The sequence below is a fragment of the Candoia aspera genome, chromosome 4 (genome assembly GCF_035149785.1).
Source record: "Candoia aspera isolate rCanAsp1 chromosome 4, rCanAsp1.hap2, whole genome shotgun sequence".
In the NCBI taxonomy this organism is placed as follows: Eukaryota; Metazoa; Chordata; class Lepidosauria; order Squamata; family Boidae; genus Candoia; species Candoia aspera.
The window spans coordinates 23,844,884-23,866,444 of NC_086156.1; the positions used below are offsets into that span (position 1 = coordinate 23,844,884).

The following is a 21,561-nucleotide window of genomic DNA, read 5'->3' on the forward strand; positions in this document are numbered from 1 at the left end:
TAAGGTTACTTGTCCCTACCTTCTTCACAGGTAATCTTCCCAATGAGGAATGATTTTAAGTCAAATAGAAATATTAGGGTTTTTTTCTTTAAATATTTGCCTCTCTTTAGAAAGTACAGAAATTATGGCTAACTAAGCTGCATACCCTGTTCATTTATTTGGAAATAAATTGTATTCTAGTTTCCTTAAGCTGGAAGCATTGGGCAACCTCCTTGGTCTGAATATGGCCTTCAGTCAGTTCAGAGTTCCTTGTCAGCTGTAACTGTTGTAATAAAGTGCTGCCTAAAGTGCTCACAACCCTGATAATTTCATTTTTGCTGTTTCCACACTTGGTGTTCTCCTTTCTCAGGCAGCCAGCCTATATCTCCTTTCTCATGTAGCAAATTCTCCATGTTTCTGTGTCATATGATGAAAGTAAATCCTCTCATGGTGTCAGAACTTCAAGGTAGACCAGACTAGGAAACCAATGCCATGTAAGTCAGTACTACTTTTATTGCAAAGCTTTAGTAGCAGAACCTTGCAAGCCTGAATGTACTTCTTAGCTCACACAAAGATAAAGGTAGGGAAGGGGGAAGTGCATTCAGACTTGCAAGATTCTGTTACTAAAGGAGGAACTTGTCTGAGACTTTTACTCACATTACATAATTACCCTGGGCCCAGGCCACTTGTATCTGACTGTTGCCCTGGTAGTGGCTCTTCTTCCTGTTCCTCAAGGATATTCCCCCTGCCTTCTAAACAATTTATAGTGTTTGTTTGTTTTAGAACTTTTTAACATTTGTTACTGCTTATGACCTAAGTGTTACAAACTCTCAACCACTATCTATATGGAAATTCAATTTTGTTCTCAGCTTATTAATGTATATATGTAAATACTTGATTAAAATCTATGAGAGAATTTAAAAGTTTCAGTACTAAGATTAAATTTCAAACTACTTTGGTTAATGTGCTACTATTAACATTTCATGTTATCTGGTTTGTTAAATAATACAGTTTAGACTGTTTAAGGAATATGAGAACCTATGATGAAATAATACTTTTCAATATATTGAAATCTCTGGAATTTAAATTGATATAGGTTAATTTGTCCTGCAAATTTCAAAGGGATTTACTTTTACTAACATAATCTGGATCCAACTAAGTGTCAAGAAATTTCATATTATTGCTATGTCCTTTAGGTTTTAATAGTTTGGAAATTATTTGAGCAAATTAAATAATTATGAAATATTTTATTAAAAAATTCATGGAATTAGATCCACTATATTTCTCACTTACCCACACTGATAGGTTCACTCTAGAATTACACACACACACACACAATTCTAGAGCCACTAGTTACTGTTAGCAGAATAACTTAGCACATTTCTAAAAGTGGTCCTAGAAAAGTTTATCTTGGTTTATCTTGGTACAGAAATGGAATAATCATTACATTTTAAAGCACATTTTTAAAATCTTTAATACATACTGAAGCAAGTTCTCAACCTGTATCTTAATAAAGTAAGTTGTCATTGCTTATCACAGGAAATAACTGCTGGATATAATTGTAACAGCATGTGTCAGGTTTGCACACCCCATGCAAACTCTTCAGGTAGCTTTTTAATCTATCTCTTGTCTTTGAATGTTTACACAATGTCTCTAACCCATTATTATTGCATATCTTATATATAAGGGGCTTGGGATGACTCAACAGATAAACTAACATTCTTGTGCCTATACTTTTATTCCCTTCCATTCTACATCATCCTACATCTGCTTCGTATTGTAATGGCCTAATCATCTTTCTCAAAACGTTAAGCCTAGAGAAAATATTTGCCATAATAAACACAAAAGCCATAGGAAATTATACATTTTTCTCTCCAAATACTTGTCAAGATTTAGAGGCATATAGTCTAAGATCAGGGTTCACAAATGACTCTAATTCTTGATCACTGGAAAGACAGCCAACACGGAAGACTTCTGTTCTAATGAGAAAGGAGGGCCAAAAACACTTTCTTCGTGTCCCTTGGGAAGAAAACCTTTTCAGTATTTGACACTGCCTTCTCAAAAAAAGAGAATCAGTTTTAAAATATTGCATATTCATCATAGAAGAAAGTTATCGCTCATTTTTATTTACAGCAAAATAGAGCATTCTATTTTAAGTAGCTTGTATCTGATTATTGCACACCAATTTTGTCATGTCCCAAACTACAGCCTTCCATACCATACTCAACTGTCCTTTGCAGAATTCATTTAGGTGAGTTATTAGGGGAAGACTTGAAGACAAATAGAGGCTGTACAATTATAAAAGAACACTACATATTCTGATATGAAGATATTGAAACAGAATAGTGCAACAAGGTTCTTTTATCAAATTCTTATTTGCCAATATATATGGATTTGGGCATTGAACTATGAAAAGTCCGAAACTGAATTCTAAACAGGGTGTTAGAGATCATTCTATTAGATATATGGTCTGTGACTCTCAAATGTTACGTATTTTCAGATATGTATGTTTCATGAATATAATAATTATTTTTAAAGTTATGATTTAGGTAATCCCATAGAATATTTTCAGAGAACCAGAACAACAGTAGTGTTCAGGTTAGTTTTAATAGATTTTAAAATGTCTAATATGACTTTAACTATTTTTAACTATCGCTAATATTTGAGAGTTCATTGAACAATCATACAATCTTACACCAAAATTGCTAGATACTGCGCCTGTAAATCAGTTTTTGAAATGCAAAGCTTTATTCTGTTAATATATCTGATAGTAATAAAACGTAAGTTATTACATAGTATAAATCAGTGTGGTTTCCAGTACTGAATGCTATACTGTCTGAGCGAAGCTATGAAGAATAAGTTTTTACCATGCTTTGGCTTGTTGACAAGCAAGTAATGAACGTCTTTGTTGAAAATAACATCATTAGTACTGCTGAAAGGGGGAGCCAGAAATAAGAAGTCATGATTCATAATCTACATTCATTGTTGGCAAAACATTTACATAGTATATACAAAGGAAACACTTACCTTTACCAGTGTTTGGAGCATATAAAATTTTCCAGTTTCCCATATGTTTAATTTAAAAGCTTGAATTAATAGTTTGGTACATAGAAGTATTTAAATACTATTGCCTTGGCAATTCAATATGACTGATTTCCACATAAGAGCAGCTACTACTTTATTACTACTGTTATCTTAATGTGATAAGTCTTTGCTTGAGTTACACAGCAGCTTCCTTTCAGCCCGCAGTGAAAATATTGAATGCAGTTATATGCATCAAGTAACAGACACTATCTTCACTGATAGAACAGGACAGAGATAGTTCTCTCTCTTAAGTGTAGTTAATCATGCAAAGCCATTGGAGGAAGGGGAAGTGGCATCATGTGCATCATGAGGCAATTATGCATTATCATGCATCATCCCTGATCTCTGGCTGCTGCTGCTTAATGCACTGTCAGCATCTGGGCCATGGATGAGAAGGTCAGCCTGGTATTCACTACCAAAACCTGGTTTGGCATGGGAGGGAGAGGAGTGGGAGTCAGTCCCATCTCTGAAATGTTTCAAGTGTGGCATTAGCCACAACTCTGGGGCAGAGGTATGGCTGTGGTCATCCGGGAATCTCTGGTGTCCTTCAGGGGCACTCTTCCAGACATAGCCAGATATGAGACCATTTATGAAATTGACCCAAAAGGATCAGATGAGATTGCTGCTAGCTTACCTACCTCTTACGGCATAGTGGCATCCCACCCTGAGTTCCTCAACTCCATGGCCAGGTTGCCGGTGGAATTCCTAATTGATGGTTCTGGGAGGAATTCAACCTGCCTTATCTGGGCCAAAGTCAGTAGTAGCTCAGGAATTCATAGCCACCACGGACCTAGTCTAGATTATTGGGGGCCTGAATCACAATGGAATTAACATGCTTGATCAGATTTTTGTCTTGGAGCAATGGCCATGTAATCTGGAATTAAGGGATGTTAACATCAGTCTATTGTAATGGACAGATCACTCTCTCCTGGCTCCTGCGTTCTGTATTGCTGCCCCCCTACTGAAGGGAGGAACAGACTGTTTCATTGGTAGACTCAGTGGAGTTTGGATGTATATCCTGTAGAACACCCTGGTTTACGGAGGGACTCTGGGAGATGAATTGATGCCAGGTAGACAAAGAGCTAATCTGATTGGGTATGGATACTTACCTTGTAGCAATAAGAGCAGCAAAGAGGGCTTACTTCTCCACTATTATTGCATCCATAGATAGCCAGTTGGCAGTCCTGGATATTCAGGGTAAGGATGCCCCAGACAAGCCCTTGCTGGGTTACTGTGAGGGCTATTCTAGGCATCTGTCAGATAAAGTCACCCAGATTTGCTCTGAGTTGGACTCTGGCTGGGCAGGTTCTGTAAAAGCGACTGAGGCACAATGTTGTTCAATTATCTGGGAAGAATTTCAACCTTTTAGGCCTGAGGAATTGGACAGGGTCTTTGATGCTGTGAACTCTGCCACCTGTGTTCTGGATCCATGTCACTCCTAGTTGGTCATGGCCTCCCAGGGAGTGGCATGAGATTGGGTTCAATCAGTGGTTAATGCCTCTTTGTGGGAAGAGATGGTTCTACCTGCCTTGAAGGAGGCAGTTGTCCTCATCTCCTCCAGAGGCCATCTTTGGATCCAACTGTGTTGGATAACTTTCACCCAGTGTCCAATCCTCCCTTTTTAGGGAAGGTTATTGAAAAGATTGTGGCTATTCTGCTTCATTATGCCCTAGAGGAAGTAGATTATCTGGCCTTTTTTCAGTCAGGGTTCAGGCCAGGTTATTGAACTGAGATGGCATTGGTTGTGGTTGTGGATGAACTTTGGAGGGCTCGGGTTGAGGGTGGTATGTTATAAACTCATATAGAAGCTTTCTTAATAGAATTTAATATGTAATGTACAACAGTGCAGATTCTCTTGGCTTCTTCCTTCAGTTGTCACTAAGTCCTGTAGTTTTTCTGTTTGTTTTTCATGTTCAGAGAAGTCGGCAAATCTATGAAGACTACAGTTATCTTAACTGAAAATATGATTTATGGTATAATGTAATGTAAGTTATTTTTGTCATTAATTATTTTGCAGCAAAACATGTAATTAATGGCATATCATCTTTTAAAGTGCCAATGCAAGAGATCATTGTTGTATAGTTGCTATTCTGGCATAAAACAGTTTAAGAATTCAGGTTTACTGACAGTGGAAAAAGTTTGTGCTAGTTGAATGTTAGTGTTTCTAGCTTTCTTTTTGAAATTCTATTTAGACTAGAGAGAGACCATTCGAACTTGCAATTCCCCAGTGTGCATTTTGATGAGGCCTCACATCAAAGGACTTTACCACATGATTTTTATGAACTTGTAATGTATGGCAATACTAGCTTACTATCCTGTAACTCAGTGTTCTCCATCACCTTTCTAATAACCCTATATATTTATATTTGGGAAATAATTCTTTTTGCAAGCACAACATTTCAAAGTGTTGGTGAACAAAATTTCTAAAAATACAGAGTGATGATATGCAACAATACTATATTAATTATTAATATTGTGGAGATACTATATTATAGCAGAGATAGGGTATTACTGGCTTACTGGTAAACCATTTAAATTATTAAACCAAGCACAAATGTGAGTAAAAATGTATCGTTAATCAGTTTCATTTCTGTAAGCTTCCATGCACTAAGGCACTGCAGGAATCAAACAGCAATTTGTAAAATACAGATATTTGAAAATGCACTTCATTCAGGAAGACAATTTAGAAAATTATTCAGACTTGGTTTGGTTTGAGATTTAAATCCACAATTAGTGTTAAGTGTTTAGAGTTTTCATTTTTCAGATGAATTAAGGCCTTAATCTTTTTGGCACTTCATGGAAATGGAGTATGTCAAAATAAAGCAAATGTATTATTTTATTTTAGTGCTGCTTTTCCCTAATCTTAAAAAAAAAATCCTGAATAACATGTAGAAAATGTCTCCAAAGTTGATCTTCCATGTAATTTCCAAAGCAGATTTCTACATTCTTTCTCCCAAGAAGAAGAAAAAATGACTAAAGTTATATTACTCTCTCTGTCTTTGGGTTTTGGTGGAATATGTGATCCACATACCCTTTTTTTTACCATTTGAATAAAGCTTCACATGAACAATGTCTAGGAAAGCATCTCTTTATATCTTTTTATGAAGCTCACCCTACAACTGACACATACTGTACATCCCCTATCTAAAATATAGATATGTCAAATTGATATCATTCAGGTTTCCTTTCAGGCAAACATGCCTAGGAAGGATGTGCTAGCAGGTTTAAATAAAGAACACAATTAAAGCCATACATTCTAACAATAGAATTTTTGTTAATAGGTATATTATTACATAATCTAGATATATTATTTCAACATCCCAGTTTTACTGTATTGTATAATGCTGAATACAATACTGTAAAACTGGGATGTTGAAATATCTATTCAAACAGTTTTAACAAAAATAGGACATGGCTATATTATTTGTTAATGGCTATATACTGTATAAGATGACATTCTGGTGTTACATTACCACAGGGCTGAGAGGTGATTTTTTTCAAAAATTTATTCTGTTCAGCTAATAAAAATGAGCATAAATCCTATTCTGTTTTGTATTCAGAGAGATCAAGACTGATATGTATGATTTTAAAATTTAAAAGTGGATTTCATGGTGCAAGGTAAGGCCTAACATTGAGTCCTTATTTTGGAAAAGTTGAAGAACTATTGGAAATGATAACCCAAAGGATAGGGGTACAGTATCAACCCATTTTCCTGTCAGTCCTGAGCAACAAGATTCATTTAACTGTGATCCAGTGTCCTTATCAGAGGAAACACTTTGCATGGAAACATTCAGGTTCAGTCCCTTACAGTTATTTATTTATAGATACATTCAGACAGGATTGAATATTTATTTATTTGTTTGTTTTTATTTAACAAATTTATATAGCTGCCCATCTCACAAAATTTGACTCTAGGAGGCGTACAATACTTAAAAAACAATAAACATCATAAAGACTAAGTAAAAACAGAAAAATAAAGAATAACTCAAGATAGCGGGAGAGACAACCATCACTTAATACACAATCATCTTGTGGGCTCACCATGGGACATCCAAGGTTGATGGAAAAGCTATGTCTTGAGGGCTTTCTGGAAGGCAAGTTGGGATGGGGCTGATCTCACCTCAGGGGGAATGATGTTCCATGGGGGGGTGGGGCTACAGCAGAAAAGGTCCCTCCAGATGTAACTCCTTAGTAGATAGGACTCACAGCATACCCCTCCTGCTCGACTTGATGGGACAGGTAAATGTAACCAGGAAGAGGCAGTCCCTCAAATAATCTGGTTCCATGCCATGTAGGGTTTTAAAGGTCAAAACCAGCACCTTGAATTACACCTGGAAGCAAACTGGCAGCTCACGGAATAGAGATGTAATGTGCACCATCCTAGGGGCGCACATACTCAAGCTTTCTGTGCATCCGCATTCTGCATCAGCTGAAGCTTCCGGATACTCTTCAAGGCCAGCCCTGTGTAGAGCGCATTACAGTAATCCATTCTAGAGATGAACAGGGCATGAGTAACTGTGAGAATAGCCTCATGATTCAGGAAAGGGCACAACTGGTGCACAACACAAAGTTATGCAAAGGCCCTTCTAGCCATGACTGCCACCTGCTCCTCAAGTAGAAGTCTCGAGTCTAGAAGTACCCCCAGATTGCACAGGTCTGTCTGAGACAGTGCCACCCCATCCAGGACTAAATATGGTAAAAGCCCAGATCCAGAAGGCCCAAAAACTCAGAGCCACTCAGTCTTGCCAGGGTTCAGCTGAAGCCCATCCAGACCCTTACAGGCATCAGGACAGGACATCTACAGCATCACTTAATTCACCTGGGGCAGAAATATATAACTGGGTATCATCAGCATACTGATGATACCTCACCTCATGGTGACAGATGATCTCACCTGCTTTCATCAAAATGTTAAAGAGGAGTGGAGAGAGCACCGAATCCTGTGGAACCTCACAAAGTAGGGGCCAAGGGTGGGATCTCTTGCTCCAAATCAACACTGACTGGTACCAGCCCTATAGAAAGGAAGCAAATCAGCACAATACTGTGCCACCCACTCCTAACCCGCAGAGCAGATCCAGAAGGATACCACAGTTGATGGTATCAAAAACCACCAAGAGGTTAAGAAGAGCAAGGACAGATGCACAACCCCTGACTGACTCCCAACAGAGATAATCCAAAACTGCAACTAATGCCATCTCTGACCCATACCCAGGCCTGAAACCTGACTGAAAGGGGTCCGGATAATCTGCTTCATCCAGGGCCTGCTGAAGCTGCTGCATAAAATCTTTTCCACAACCTTCCCCCAAAAAGGGAGGTTAAACACTGGATGAAAATTGTCCAGTATGGTGGGGCCAGCAATGACTTCTTGAGGAGGGGGCGAATTACCATTACTAACCCATTAATTCAACCTTACTCATAATATTTCTGCAGCTTCAGAGGAAAACCTAACTAATACAATAGAAGTAAAATTATCTAAAACTCCTTGAATATTAAGCAGAATAGCATTACTTTTATAAAGAAAATCAGAAACAAGCAATTGAGTATAAATATTAAATAAACTGCATCACTAAATAAAAAATATTTTTTGAAGCAAAAAGGATGGCATGGTTGGACTATCTATTTGTAGCGAATGTAATATAAGACAAGTGTGCTCATCTAAGAATGTAGATATACATCAGGAATTGGAGGAGGGGAAGCAGAATGATGAGAGGCTGGACAGGTTTAATTTGTGTCTGCTTGTATTTAGCAGCTAAAGTTTCTTACATTCAGTTTGTTCAGAAGCATGATGAAGTAAGTGCTTCTTGCCTCTGTCTCAAATCAGAAATGCATGAAGTACAGCTGCAGAGATAATAAATTCTCCCCAAAGGCTTTGGCTGAGCAAATTAGGTGTCAATGGGGTGCCTGCGCAGGCAGTACTCTCTCTAATTAGTCTCTGGAGCCTGGTTGGTGGCTAGAATAAGATGATCTAATCAATTGGTCTGTGTCTGATGGTACGTGTAAAAATCCTACCAGGCAGAGCTGTCTCCCATAGGTCACTCACCTGCACAGCAGGATTGCTCATTTTCATTTTTCATCTCTTCCATCAGATGATGCTGACAGTTGGTTTTAAGAAAATTAAATTTTTTAAAAATCTGGTTCATAGGCCAATGTGGGTCAGAAAGAAGTTGTGTTATGGGAATTGGCGATCTAATCCATTAAGATGTATTGCAAAGACTTGCATGGAGTCAAAAATAAAATGATTTTCAACAGAAGATGACTTCAGTAAAATATTAACAAAAATAAAATAACTATCCAGCACATCAGGCATAGTGGCATTTATGCCTAATAGAATCTAATTGGAAAAGGCATATTAAATACAGGAGAATTGTGCCATCTATTTGTTATCAGTTGCTTTTTAAAAGAACAATAAAATGTGATTGAAAGATGCAGCAGTGGTACTAAGTAGGCCGCACTGTGAAATGCAGCAAGTCGAGTGTGTGTTCTGCATGTTAAGCCGCTGGGAGAGCCTTGCCCCATTCCATTCTTCAGAATATATATCCAGATGAATTCTGTGTGGTTTGTGCAAAAAAAGCTAGTAAGCTCTAGTTCTAAAACATTTTTAAACTGGTGGCAAATATTCTGGAATTAATGTCCCCTTCCCCTTCTCATTACTTGAACGAATATTAATATTTAAAATCAAACCCTTTCTCTCCACTTTGCATAATAGTACGGCAGTATTTTAACTTTAAGACGGAGTCAGAAATTACTTTATTTAATTTATGAGACAAGATGTTTTCTGTTATAAAATTTATATACATGATTTATTTGATAGGTTTGTAAATCATCTCTCCATCCATTAGTAAGTAAAATTTTATAATGTTATTAATGAAGTGTATCAAACAAAAGGAATTATCCATTGTGCTAATACAGTAAGAAACTATATATATTACAATTGCTACACTGAATGTAAAAGGAAATGAACTTCGGCAGTGGGGGGAAAGATGGATGGGGTGTCAGTATAAAATTAATTCACTCCTTACACTTATTATTAAATCTAGTTCATATAAAAATATATTGCTTTTTCAGGCACTTGGGAATTTCTTGCTTTTTTGGCAATGCAAGTAATGGGGCTGCCCTTGACAGCCATCTCGAAATTTCAAGTGTGCAGAATGCAGTGGCTCATGGAGTGAGAAGAACTTCCAGGTTTTCCCATGTAACGTCTCTAGTGCTAGAGCTGCACTGGTTACCAGATTTCTTCTGGATGCAGCTCAATATGCTGGTTCTTACCTGGGAAACCTTACCTTCAGAAGACCTGAATATCTATGGGGCTGCTCTCCCAGTGACTCCTGCCTGCCACATTGGGAATGGTGGACTCTCTCTGAGACCTCTTCCATTAAGGAATGACACTTCTTTTTTGGAACAGTGTTCTTTCTGAGATTAGGTTGGCTCCCACCATATTGCTTTTTTTTCCCCCCCAGAAAGCGATAAAAACCTGGCTCTTCCAGAGAGCTTTGGAATCGATTGATGATAAGGGGACCTTCCTGCTATAGGTTTGAAGGTCAGGGCTGTTCTTTGGTGGAGAGCTGTTGCTTCAGTTTTATTTGATTTATGGTTGGTTGGTTTTTATTTTATTTTGTTGCTGGGGGGAGTGTTCTGTTGTAAGCTGCTATGACGCTTATTGGAGCGAGTGACATATAAACTATAGTAAATAAATAATATATTACTGTAAGTCCTGGGAATTGGGTACTTGGCCTTGAACAGAAGCTTGCAAATCTGAACCTTGCCCTTATAATTTTGGTTAAAATTAAAAGAGAAGGATACAATTGTTTTATCACTATTGGTATTCTGAATATATGAACAGTCTCTAATCATAATGTTTACTGTAATTTCTATTCTTTCATTGTAGGAATTATCACCAGACTAGAGGATAGAAAAAACAAGATAGTCAACATTATAGAGACACCATTATCTGCTTCCTTTCTAACTGGTGGATTTCAATCACAAGAAAAATTATGCTGACAAGATCTGGTTCCCCACTCCTTCTCAGTTTATTTAAAGTACTGCACGTATTTTGATACTTTGTGATTTGAGAGACATTTGTGAAGATTAAGCTATTTGCTTTATTGATATGTGGCATATTTGGCTTTTTTTTTTCTTCTTTCAGTCTTTTGTGTTTGACTTTATTGGCTTTTTTTCACTGCAGTATAATACCTTTGTGAAGATATTTAAGTTTCACCAGCAATGTCTTAAATATAGTAAGGCAACACCTTTGGTGTTCACACTTCCTTTATATTATCTGTAGCTAAAAGACAGTCATGGCATGAAACTATGTATGTATTCATTTCACATTTATCCAAATTCTAAGCTAAAACAGGATACAGGTTGTTTGTGACAGTCAGTGTCTTATAATTTTGCTCATTTTTATTGCTAGTAAATGTAATATTCTTTAATTTAACCAAGGCAATAAATGCATCTTAGTTAGAATTTGGGTACTCTGCCTATGTTGCATAAAGTGGCATAATGGGCACATATATATTCAGATATTCTGGACCCTTATTAGAAAAGGGACTTTTACTGTTCTATTGTTTTGTGATTCCATTTAACTTGTTCATATATCTTGGTTCAACAATATTTTCTAAGAAGGAAACTAGAGCAGATGAAGGAAAAATGAGTTTACATTTGGATAAGCACTATGATATAGAAACACTAGTTGCTGTATGAGCCATTAAAAATGTTAGCCTTGAATAACCATCCAAATTCCAAATATTTTCTTTCCCTAACCAAAGTATTCTTCCACTTATTTTTCTAAGATACTCAGATGGTAGGGAAAAAGCACTAATAATGCATCTTCATAAAACTGATTTTCCCCTGTAAATTGTTAATTGTGAATTAATAGGGGATTTCTATTCTCCCTGTCTTAATGGAGGGTGGAAGGGAAATGGAACCAGTGAAGACAGTGACTGGATTTGCCTGCTTACCATTCCTAATAAAATGAATAGACTTTTAGGAGATGGGGAATGGAGCAAATCTCCCCAAAATAAAAGAGAAACGATGGGTGAGGGGATTTCTCAACTATTCTACACAACCAAGAGAGCTACATTGCCTCCATAGTATAACAAATACCTAAGAACATTTATTTTTTATAATTTGATTATGGCATCTTAATGTATTCATAGATAAAAGCCGGAAATCAGGGATACAGGGATCCATTTTATAGTTTGCTTCTGCTCCCTAAACTGAAGGCATCTTATTACTTAAATCTGGCGAATACTTGTTTTTGCAAAATACTAATTTTTAACATAAGGGAACCATTGTCAATATGATTTTGATAATACGCTATTCCCAACAATTATCTATAAATTAAAATATATATTTCTGTCCTGCCTGAATCAGCTTTGCCATCTTTCTTTAAAATTTTATCAAATCCGTTTTTTTATATCCATGGAAACAAATAATCACAAAATTAGTGAAACATTTTGGACATAACACAAATGCCTTAATTTTTATTTGTTGTGTATATGGTATTTTTCAAATTAGATCATATATTCAATTGGCTATTTCAAGGTGATCTTTCTAAGAAAAAAATCTTAGCACTGTAAAAAAAAAGGAAGGGATGAAATTTTGAGAATCAAACAGCTATCAGATGAGAGTAGATTTCTGTAAATCTCTGTAATAGATTAAAGAGGGAGGGAAACCATTTCTCTTCATGTTAAATGCATGGTGGTTTGATGTAAAGAGCAACTACACTGAGTTATTCCTTTCAATGGACTAAATGCCTGGCACCTTATTATTCACAATAAATCAGAAGTTTAGGACTTCTGCTTAGATTTTGTGAGTTTCTGTTTACTTTCAAAAATAGCTCTTGATGCCATTGAACATACTGACCAATCACACTGAATTATCAGCTCTTACATATTGAAAGTAGTTAACGAATCTTATTATATCACTTTTAATATATGCTCTTGATTTAAAAGGATTGAAAAGGGGGCTTAGGATTTGGGGGCTGGAAATCCATCTCTTTTCACAGAGTAGATTCATTAGCAATTTAATTTTCTCCACCTAATTAACCAAAGGGGTGGGGGGGCTGTTTAAGCCACAGATCTCTGTATTTTGGAGTGGGCTCTCCATATCCAATCTAGCAACAGATGAAAAACTTCAGCACCCCCAATGGGAATCATGGGTTGCTCCCTCTGCAACTTTCCCCAAAGCACAACCATGACCCTTCTGCATCCTTAGAAGATAGCACAACCAAAGCAATCTGCAGAAAATAAATCAAATGGTTTATTTGTAGTGATGTTTCAAAACTCAACAGAAGGCAAGTGTTTTGAAATAATCGTACATGGAAGAAGATATGCGTGAAACACATGCAAATTTAAAATCCACACATTTTTCAATATCATATCTTTATATTTTATTTGCCCCCGTTCTTTCCTATAGAATCCATATTGAATCCAGAGTCACTGTCCTTATATATCAGTCCAAACTTATACACCAAAAAGAAAACGGTGCACTGGAAAAGAACCTTATATTTTGTTTCTTAAAGTTACTGTATGGTTTTCTTTAAGGCACTGAAATTATAGGATAAGATCAATTACTTGAAGTGGATAAATATAAGTTAGTTAGGTTTTATTGTAGTTCTAATTTTAGTGATAGTGGTGAGGAATAATTGTCACTGGAATGTAAATAGAAAGCACTACATAGGAATAATGTGATCTCCAATATTGTGCAGTGCAATCATCAAGCTGCCTGGAAAAAAAAAATCCGTGTTCTATTGTTATCCATCCAAATTGATGACTTGGAAAATAGTAATTATACATTCTTTATTTTTACCTCTATTCCTTTTTAGAGCTCAATAGAAACCTGCACAGGTTTTACCCTGAAATATCTTCCAGGTTATATCCAAAATATGGATACTTCTTTCATCATGCCCTACATAGCCATTTCATCACTGTTATTCCTTTGTGGATCAGTTAGGCAAAACCATATAACTCTCACCCTGGAGATAGAAAGGAAATTCTGAATGGCTCTGAACAATGCATAACATGGGGTTTTACCTTCTGCAACTACCTCCACTGTCAGTTGTGCATGGATTCTGCATCCAAAACTTGTGCTCTTGACTGCAATAGGAGTGAACTCTGAACTCTAAAAGACCCTGCCATGTCACTTGTACTTCCTATTTCCCCCCTGTTATGTAATGCTTAGGACTACGCTGAGCCTTTCAAAATTTCAGTAAGAGCCAAAGCTTAGTGCAGTTCCTGTCCACTTTCCAGGTACTTCAAATTCAAGATTACATATTTTTAATTTTCCATGTATAAGTTAATGGTGACCTGGTGTATATGTTACTGAAATCGCATATCTGCTGTTTTCCCATGACTGGGTTCCCTATTTTTCCAGCAAGACTTGAATGATTAATTGCATGGAGTCTTAGCCCATTTGTAAATACTACCTATGCAATCTAACCATTCCGCATAATAGTTTCTTTCCAGTGCTCTCAGAGTGTCCAGGGATCTAGCAGTGGAATATGGTGGCGGTGGAAAAAACAACCATGCTGCTTTAATAATGTATGGATTGGACCTCTGTGATTGCTATTAAGAAGTGAAATTGCTTCCCCGTTAGATCCAGTTCTTTTAATTGACCTCCTCCTTATTTTAGAGGGCTTCTCAGTGAAAAGAGAAGGAATATTTTTGAAACTGTAAGAAGAGAAAATAGTCAGCTTATAATGAAAGATAAGATGAACTCCACTATAAGAGAAATAGAGATATAGTGATAGAAATTAGGTCTACAGGGTTTCTGTTACCAATGTTACATTGGAAAATTGGTTCAGTAGGTGACTTCTGCAGAACTGCTCAAATGTGCAGAACACCTGGGCAAATAATGTATACATTGTCTTTTAGGAATAAGGTTAAGCAAGCACAGGAAATATTAATAAACAATGGCAGGAGAGGCTTTGAGACCAGTCTTCCTTTCAATATATGGATGAGCTTTGAATAGACATTTCCCATTTGTACTGACTAGCTAAGGAGAAATGTTGCTCCTCTCAGCAGTGAAGGCAATGTGATCTTTTAAATGCACACATACACATGCACATAAATGTACGGTGAATATAGAGTATGTATTTCCAAAAAAATATATTATTACTGTTTTTCTAACCTAATAGGATAAATGACATTTAGACTGTACAGATTCACATGGAATATGGAGACCATATAAATAGAATTATGTTCCATTCTTCACCATAATTATGACACAAAGTTTTTTTCTCTTGACGAAAAGGTATGGAGGCACTTACTTATGTTGTTGCCTTGCAATATTTTTAAAAGCAAAAATTGAAATGTTGCATTAAGATATTCCCTAAACGTGGTCTCGGAACATACAGTTCTGCAGTGCTACATACAAAATCTTCCCTAGTTGGGGTTCTTTATATGAGGCACAAAAAGGTGCTCTTTTTAACAGGGGTTTGGTAATCAAACAATGTTAATATTAAATATGTATACATAATATAGCCACAGCTTAGTCAGCAGTATGGTTGAATAAATGTTACATTGTTTGTATTCAATGTGTAATTTGTCTTACTATGAACAATGTAATGGTTTGTCAAGTGTCAATTGTTTTCATTTAATATGATATTTAATAAAGTGTAACAGGATTTTAATGCTCCATGTGATTTTTTTTAAAACTCTACAATTAGGATAATTCAGTTTTATTTATAAACATATTCTTATGCCACCACAATAAAAAATATATATTTTTGGCAGCTTACATAGAAGAGATACAAATTGAAACATGTATGGTAAAAATAAAACAACAATACAAAAGTAAAAACTATTCAATATAAAATAAAGATAGATAAAAGTAGAGATGGCAATATATACATCAAGGAAAAGCTCCAGAGTGGCCAGGAGTCAGGCAGCATACAAATGTAATAAATTATGATTACCATCATCATCATCATCACCATCTCCATAAGAAGGCTGCTTCACAACATTGGTGCTGCTACAGAGAAGTAGTGTCACCTCAACCCCCGCCCCCCAACCACTGGAAAGTGCAGAATTTTCTTCCTGGTAGATCTAATTGATCAGGCTGATACTGACAATAGGCAGTGGTCCTGAAGATACCTGCAGTCTGCTAACATGCAGTCTGCTAAACAGGTGTAATATGTTCCCAGTGCCAGGAGCATGAAAGGATGTGGGCTGCTGTATTTTTGGCCATCTGTAGTTTCTGAATACTCTTTAAAAGCATCCCCAAGTAGGGTGAATTATAGTAATCTAACTGGGTTGAGGGAATGATATTAAAGGCAAAACTGAAATACTTTGGCCACATAATGAGAAGACAGGACACCCTGGAGAAGATGCTGATGCTAGGGAGAGTGGAAGGCAAAAGGAAGAGGGGCTGACCAAGGGCAAGACAGATGGATGATATCGTAGAGGTGACGGACTTGACCTTGGGGAAGCTGGGGGTGGCAACGACCGACAGGAAGCTCTGGTGTGGGCTGGTCCATGAAGTCACGAAGAGTCGGAAGTGACTAAATGAATAAACAACAAACTGGGTTGTGATAAAGGCATGAGTTACTGTAGCCAGTTCTTCTGTTTCGGTAAGACTGCACCTGGTGCACCAGTTGAAGCTGGGCATTGGTCCCTCTGGCTGCAGCTTCTACTTGCTGATCCAACAGGACCCATGAGTCCAGAAAGACCCTCAAGTTGTGAACTTGCTTCCTGATGCACAGTGCCTGCCCATCAAGGAATATCTCTGGCAACAACAGAGGACCACAATGTATCAACAGCCACTCCAACTTGCCAGGGTTTCAACTTCAGTCTGTTCTCTCCCACCGAGACCCTGACAGCCTACATGCCCTGGGAAAGGGTAGTGACAGCATCTCCACCCACCATGGCCTGGAGTGATGATATCCTGGGGTGATGATGTCAAATTCGATATCATCAGTGCATTGATATAAACTACAATGAAGATGGGAAGCAGAAGCATTATGCTTAACATTTCTTTTAATTGAGAAAAGTGGTTTGAGAGCATACACTAAAGCATAATACTTGGATTTGAACAGATGGTACAATGTCATTTTGGACCGACAAACTAGGTTACAAAATTAAATGTAGCCAAATATAGAAGTACAACAAGAATTTGTTTTTACATCAGATTAAATAATTATTGATGAGTAATAACAATATTCCTAAAAACAGCATTATTTAGCCAAAGGGACATTCTGATTTCAATTTACTTTTTACTAAGATGTCTTCCCCCCCCCCCCCCCCGTTTACTCCCAAAGTAGCTTGGTTGCTACCACAGTTTAGCTGTGATAGTTTTGGTCTTCTCCAGTGAAAAGTTAACCCAGAGGGAAGGAATTTGAGCAACTGAGTGCCACTAGGTTAATGCACAGTTTTCCAGAATAATGGCCACCATTGTGAATCCTAGCAGTGCAATCCACATAGTAGCAAAACAGCCTGCTGCTACCAGTGGGGGGTGGTGTTATGGCCATTAACTTTGAGAAGCTTATACTGTATAAAAGCAAGAAAGATAAAGGGTACAAATCAGGATACCACTGACAAGCCTTTTACTAAAAAAAACACAAAAAACCATGGCCCAGTATTTACTGTTCTTTCCCCTTGTGAATAGTGTTTGAATCACGTCTATTTGCAGTGATTCATACTGAGTACAATAGCCAAGGAGACAAAGTCCCATCATGGTTTTTTCTCAGAGATTCCAAGTAGAATATATACAATTCCTCAAGACCTCTGTTTCCAGAAAGAGAAAGAAGTTTGAGATTATTCAGGCACCTAATATTATTACTCTCATTAGGTTTTCAAAGACAAAAACATGATTGGAGAGGACAGTTCTATTTTATATCAGAACACATCTTCTTCAGCTAGTGGGCAGCACCACAGTTTGTGATGTGGGGAACATAGATCTCCTTACATTCCGCTGTAAACTTCGATGTTCCGATTTAGTGAAGCTCAACTCCATTTTTATACATCCCTGTCATAAGATGTAAGACACTTAACAGTGAATGACATCCTTGCTTTCAGGTTCTGGGGGAAACCATTGCTGATGGTTTCTGCACAGCCACTTGCTATATGCTTCACTGCAGTGCCAGACAATTCAAGCAACAGACTTTTGTTTCCGATTCCACTACTTCCTTCAATCTGAGATGGGTTCTACCGTAGTTGTCTTTGCTTATTGTCAGCAAAAAGCATTTCCTGCATTTGCTAGGTAACTCCCAACAATAGTAGCAGCTCTTTAACTTTCAGAAGTTCTATTTTGTGTACTGATTCTAACACCAGAGCACAAATATGAGTTAAGTAATCTGAAGTTTCTACAGATCTGAGACTGGAGTCAAATCCAGTTCAAAGGCAATCATTGGGGTCCTCAAAAAGGCCAAGGGAGCAGATGATAAAACCTCATCAGTTCTGCCCCTTATGTAATTGTGTGAGATGTTGTGACATATCTCCTATATGGGTAGTCCTCACTTACTGACTTCCTTGTTCAGTGACCATTCAAAGTTGCGATGGTGCTGAAAAAGTACGCTTACAACTAGTCCACAAACTTACAGGAGTCACAGCATCCCCACGGTTACGTGATCACAATTTGGGCACTTTGCAACCAGCATGCATTTACAACGGTTGTGGTGTCCCGTGGTCACGTGATTGCCATTTGTAAACTTCACAGCCAGCTTCCAACAAGCAAAGTCTATGGGGAAGCCAGCAGGAAGTTGCAAGTCATGGTCATGTGATGTCTTGCTTAACAACCCATGGTGATTTACTTAACAACCACAGCAGAACTGACTTCATAAGTCCGGCGCAGTCACATGATGTTTCACTTAACAGCCGCCTCACTTGTGACAGAGTTGCCGATCCTGATTGTGGTTGGTAAGTGAGGACTACCTGTAAAATGACAGAGGGTGCACTGTGACCTCATGATGCATGTTTTGGGTTTTTGACATTATCATAGTTATGAAGAGATGCTTAAGAAAGCAAAATTTACAGACAAGTCTACATAGCATTTAAGTCCCATAGCTATAGCTTAGGCTCTTAGGCCCCAATAAACTACTACTATGTTAATAAACAACCCTTATATGTGGTGAATTATTCAGCAGGTGAATTATTGAGATGTTAATTCACCTTTGTGATGTTTTCCAAAGGCTGATACTAACACAATACCCTAATTGCTAGAGTCTCTTAAGGTAAAGGTAAAGGTTTCCCTTGACGTAAAGTCCAGTCGTGTCCGACTCTAGGGGGCGGTGCTCATCTCCGTTTCTAAGCCTTGGAGCCGGCGTTGTCCGTAAGGACCCGTCCGTGGTCATGTGGCCAGCATGACGACACGGAATGCCGTTACCTTCCCGCCGAAGCGGTACCTATTGATCTTCCTATTTGTATGAAGTTTTTGTACAGAGAACAGACACAAAAGATTCAGATCCACCATCACACGCCTGTGTACTCAGTTTCATAATCAACTACCATAAAGGCTCTCTAATTCCTTCTCATCTGCTGGCACACTAAGTATGTTACTTGACACTGCAGCTTAAAATGCAACTCATGGAAGAGCACCAAAGTAAAATGGTAAGCCCAGAAGTGAGAAGGCAATCATCTTGTCCCTTGCGTAATTATGGGGACCTCTTCTATCAGTGGTACAGCCATCCTTACACTCTAGATCCTGCATCCTATTTGTATAACTAACAGCTAAGATCAAGGATCTTCCCAAATATATCTGACAGTGCCTATATATGTCTATGTGGAGGGAGGTGTGCAGTGGGGCATATCACTGTCCCAGTGCTCTTCAACATTTCTATAAATGACTTAGATGAGGAGATAAAAGGGATGCTCATCCAATTTGCAAATGATACAAAGCTGGGAGAGGGGATTGCTAACACTTCAAAAGACAAGCTCAAGGTCAAAAGGATCTTGATAGACTTGAACATTGGAGCCTATCCAACAAAATGCTATTTAATTGAAATAGAAAGGGAAAAAAAAGTAAGGTTCTGCACTTAGGGAGAAAATGCACAGGTGCAAGATAAGTGGTGCCTAGAACTTCAGGCCAAATGCTGGTACATTTTGGCATTCTTTTTATTAATTATTTTTATATCAGCCTTCCCCAGCTATCAATTCCTCCAAATATTTGTCTTTTGAGGACTTGTATTGGAGGTGGAGGTGTCCAGTTTAATCCTGTTGTTATTGCATGCACTTATAATGATTGTCAACAACTTTGGGATTAAATAAAAGAAAAACAGAAATTCCTCCTCTGCCATCAATGTATCAGGTTGTAGGTGACAACAAGGGTCACTAGGTTTTGTTAATTTTTCTATCTGAACTCAGCCCAATTAGTTAATTTATCATGTAGTGTTTTGTGGAAAGCCAAAGACAATAGATGAATTCGATAATGAGGCGAAGTGTATTAGGTGAATGTGACCACTGTGTAGTGCAGGTACGTTATCCATTTAATAAAGCCATTGTAAGACGTGCAAGTACTAAAGTGCTTAAGATACTTGAAAGGGTATAAATAATGTACTAACCTATTTTCACAGATAATTAACTATTAAAATAAATTCTAAGTCACATGCATTTGTTGGGCAAGAGAAGCCAATTAATATATTCTTAAATTGGTTTTTGTGTTGGATGAAGGCCAGGGAGATCCAGGTTCAACTCCTGGCTCCATCATGGAAAATCACTGGGTGACTCTGGGCTCATTTGCTTTCAGCCTTACCTTAACTTTTCCAGAAATGCACACTTTAGTTCTTGCTGTGTTTTCCCGTTTGCCAAGATAACTGCTGAGATTTTGCTCCGAGAAGTGGCTCAGGGAATGCCCTGTGATACAGTGGAACAAGGCAAAAAGATAGACAACCAGCTTTTTAAGCACACCTTCCTCGGTATTTGTCTTTCCTGGAAATTTGCACACAAACACAAAATGGGTTGTGCACTTAAGTATTTCAAACAGAACAAGTCATTCTGGTATGCAGGGCAAAGAGCTTTCTCTTGCCCAAAGGCAGAAAACTAACTGTGGGGAAACTAACTCTCAACAATCAAGCACGTGTTTCCAGAATAAGAGTCTTCGCAGGGAAAGCACAGAGATGTAGATATTTCTTCAGAATCCAGTCCCTGCATTTCCATCAATGCTGCGCAAATGAGCTGTGCATTTTAACAGCCCCAAGTTAGGCATTTGGGAGATGCCTGTTGACTGCCTTTTCCTGCTGAGAACATGTGCCGAACTCTAAGAGCAGGGCAGTGGGGAAGATTTGAGGTCTGAGGGAGAGTGAGACGGACAGGCTAGAAGTGACAGCAGCTTGGAGAGAAAGCAGCGAGTTAGGAACAGGAGGTGTCTGAGGGAATTGGGCAGCTACAGCATAAAAGATGGTCAATGTTTTAGTCATGGAAAGTAAGAAATGGCAAAAGGGTACAAAACTATATTAGCAAGGCAATGTTGTAGCAAAACAGGCCAAAACTGCTACAAAAGAGCTGGACACAGACTTAAGCATTCAAGAATATAGTAACACTAACGCAGAGGGAGGAAGTGAGGAAA

The 21,561-nt window shown here is 37.8% G+C and overlaps 1 protein-coding gene across 2 annotated transcripts in view; it reads left to right on the forward strand.

Moving 5' to 3' along the window:
* Positions 1 to 15,694, forward strand: part of CDK14 (cyclin dependent kinase 14) — a 239,519-nt gene extending 223,825 nt beyond the window's left edge. For both annotated transcript variants that reach the window (XM_063303604.1, XM_063303605.1), the window contains exon 14: positions 10,949 to 15,694. The gene's annotated coding sequence lies outside the window, so the exon portion shown is untranslated. The remainder of the gene's footprint in view (positions 1 to 10,948) is intronic.
* Positions 15,695 to 21,561: the final 5,867 nt, after the last annotated feature.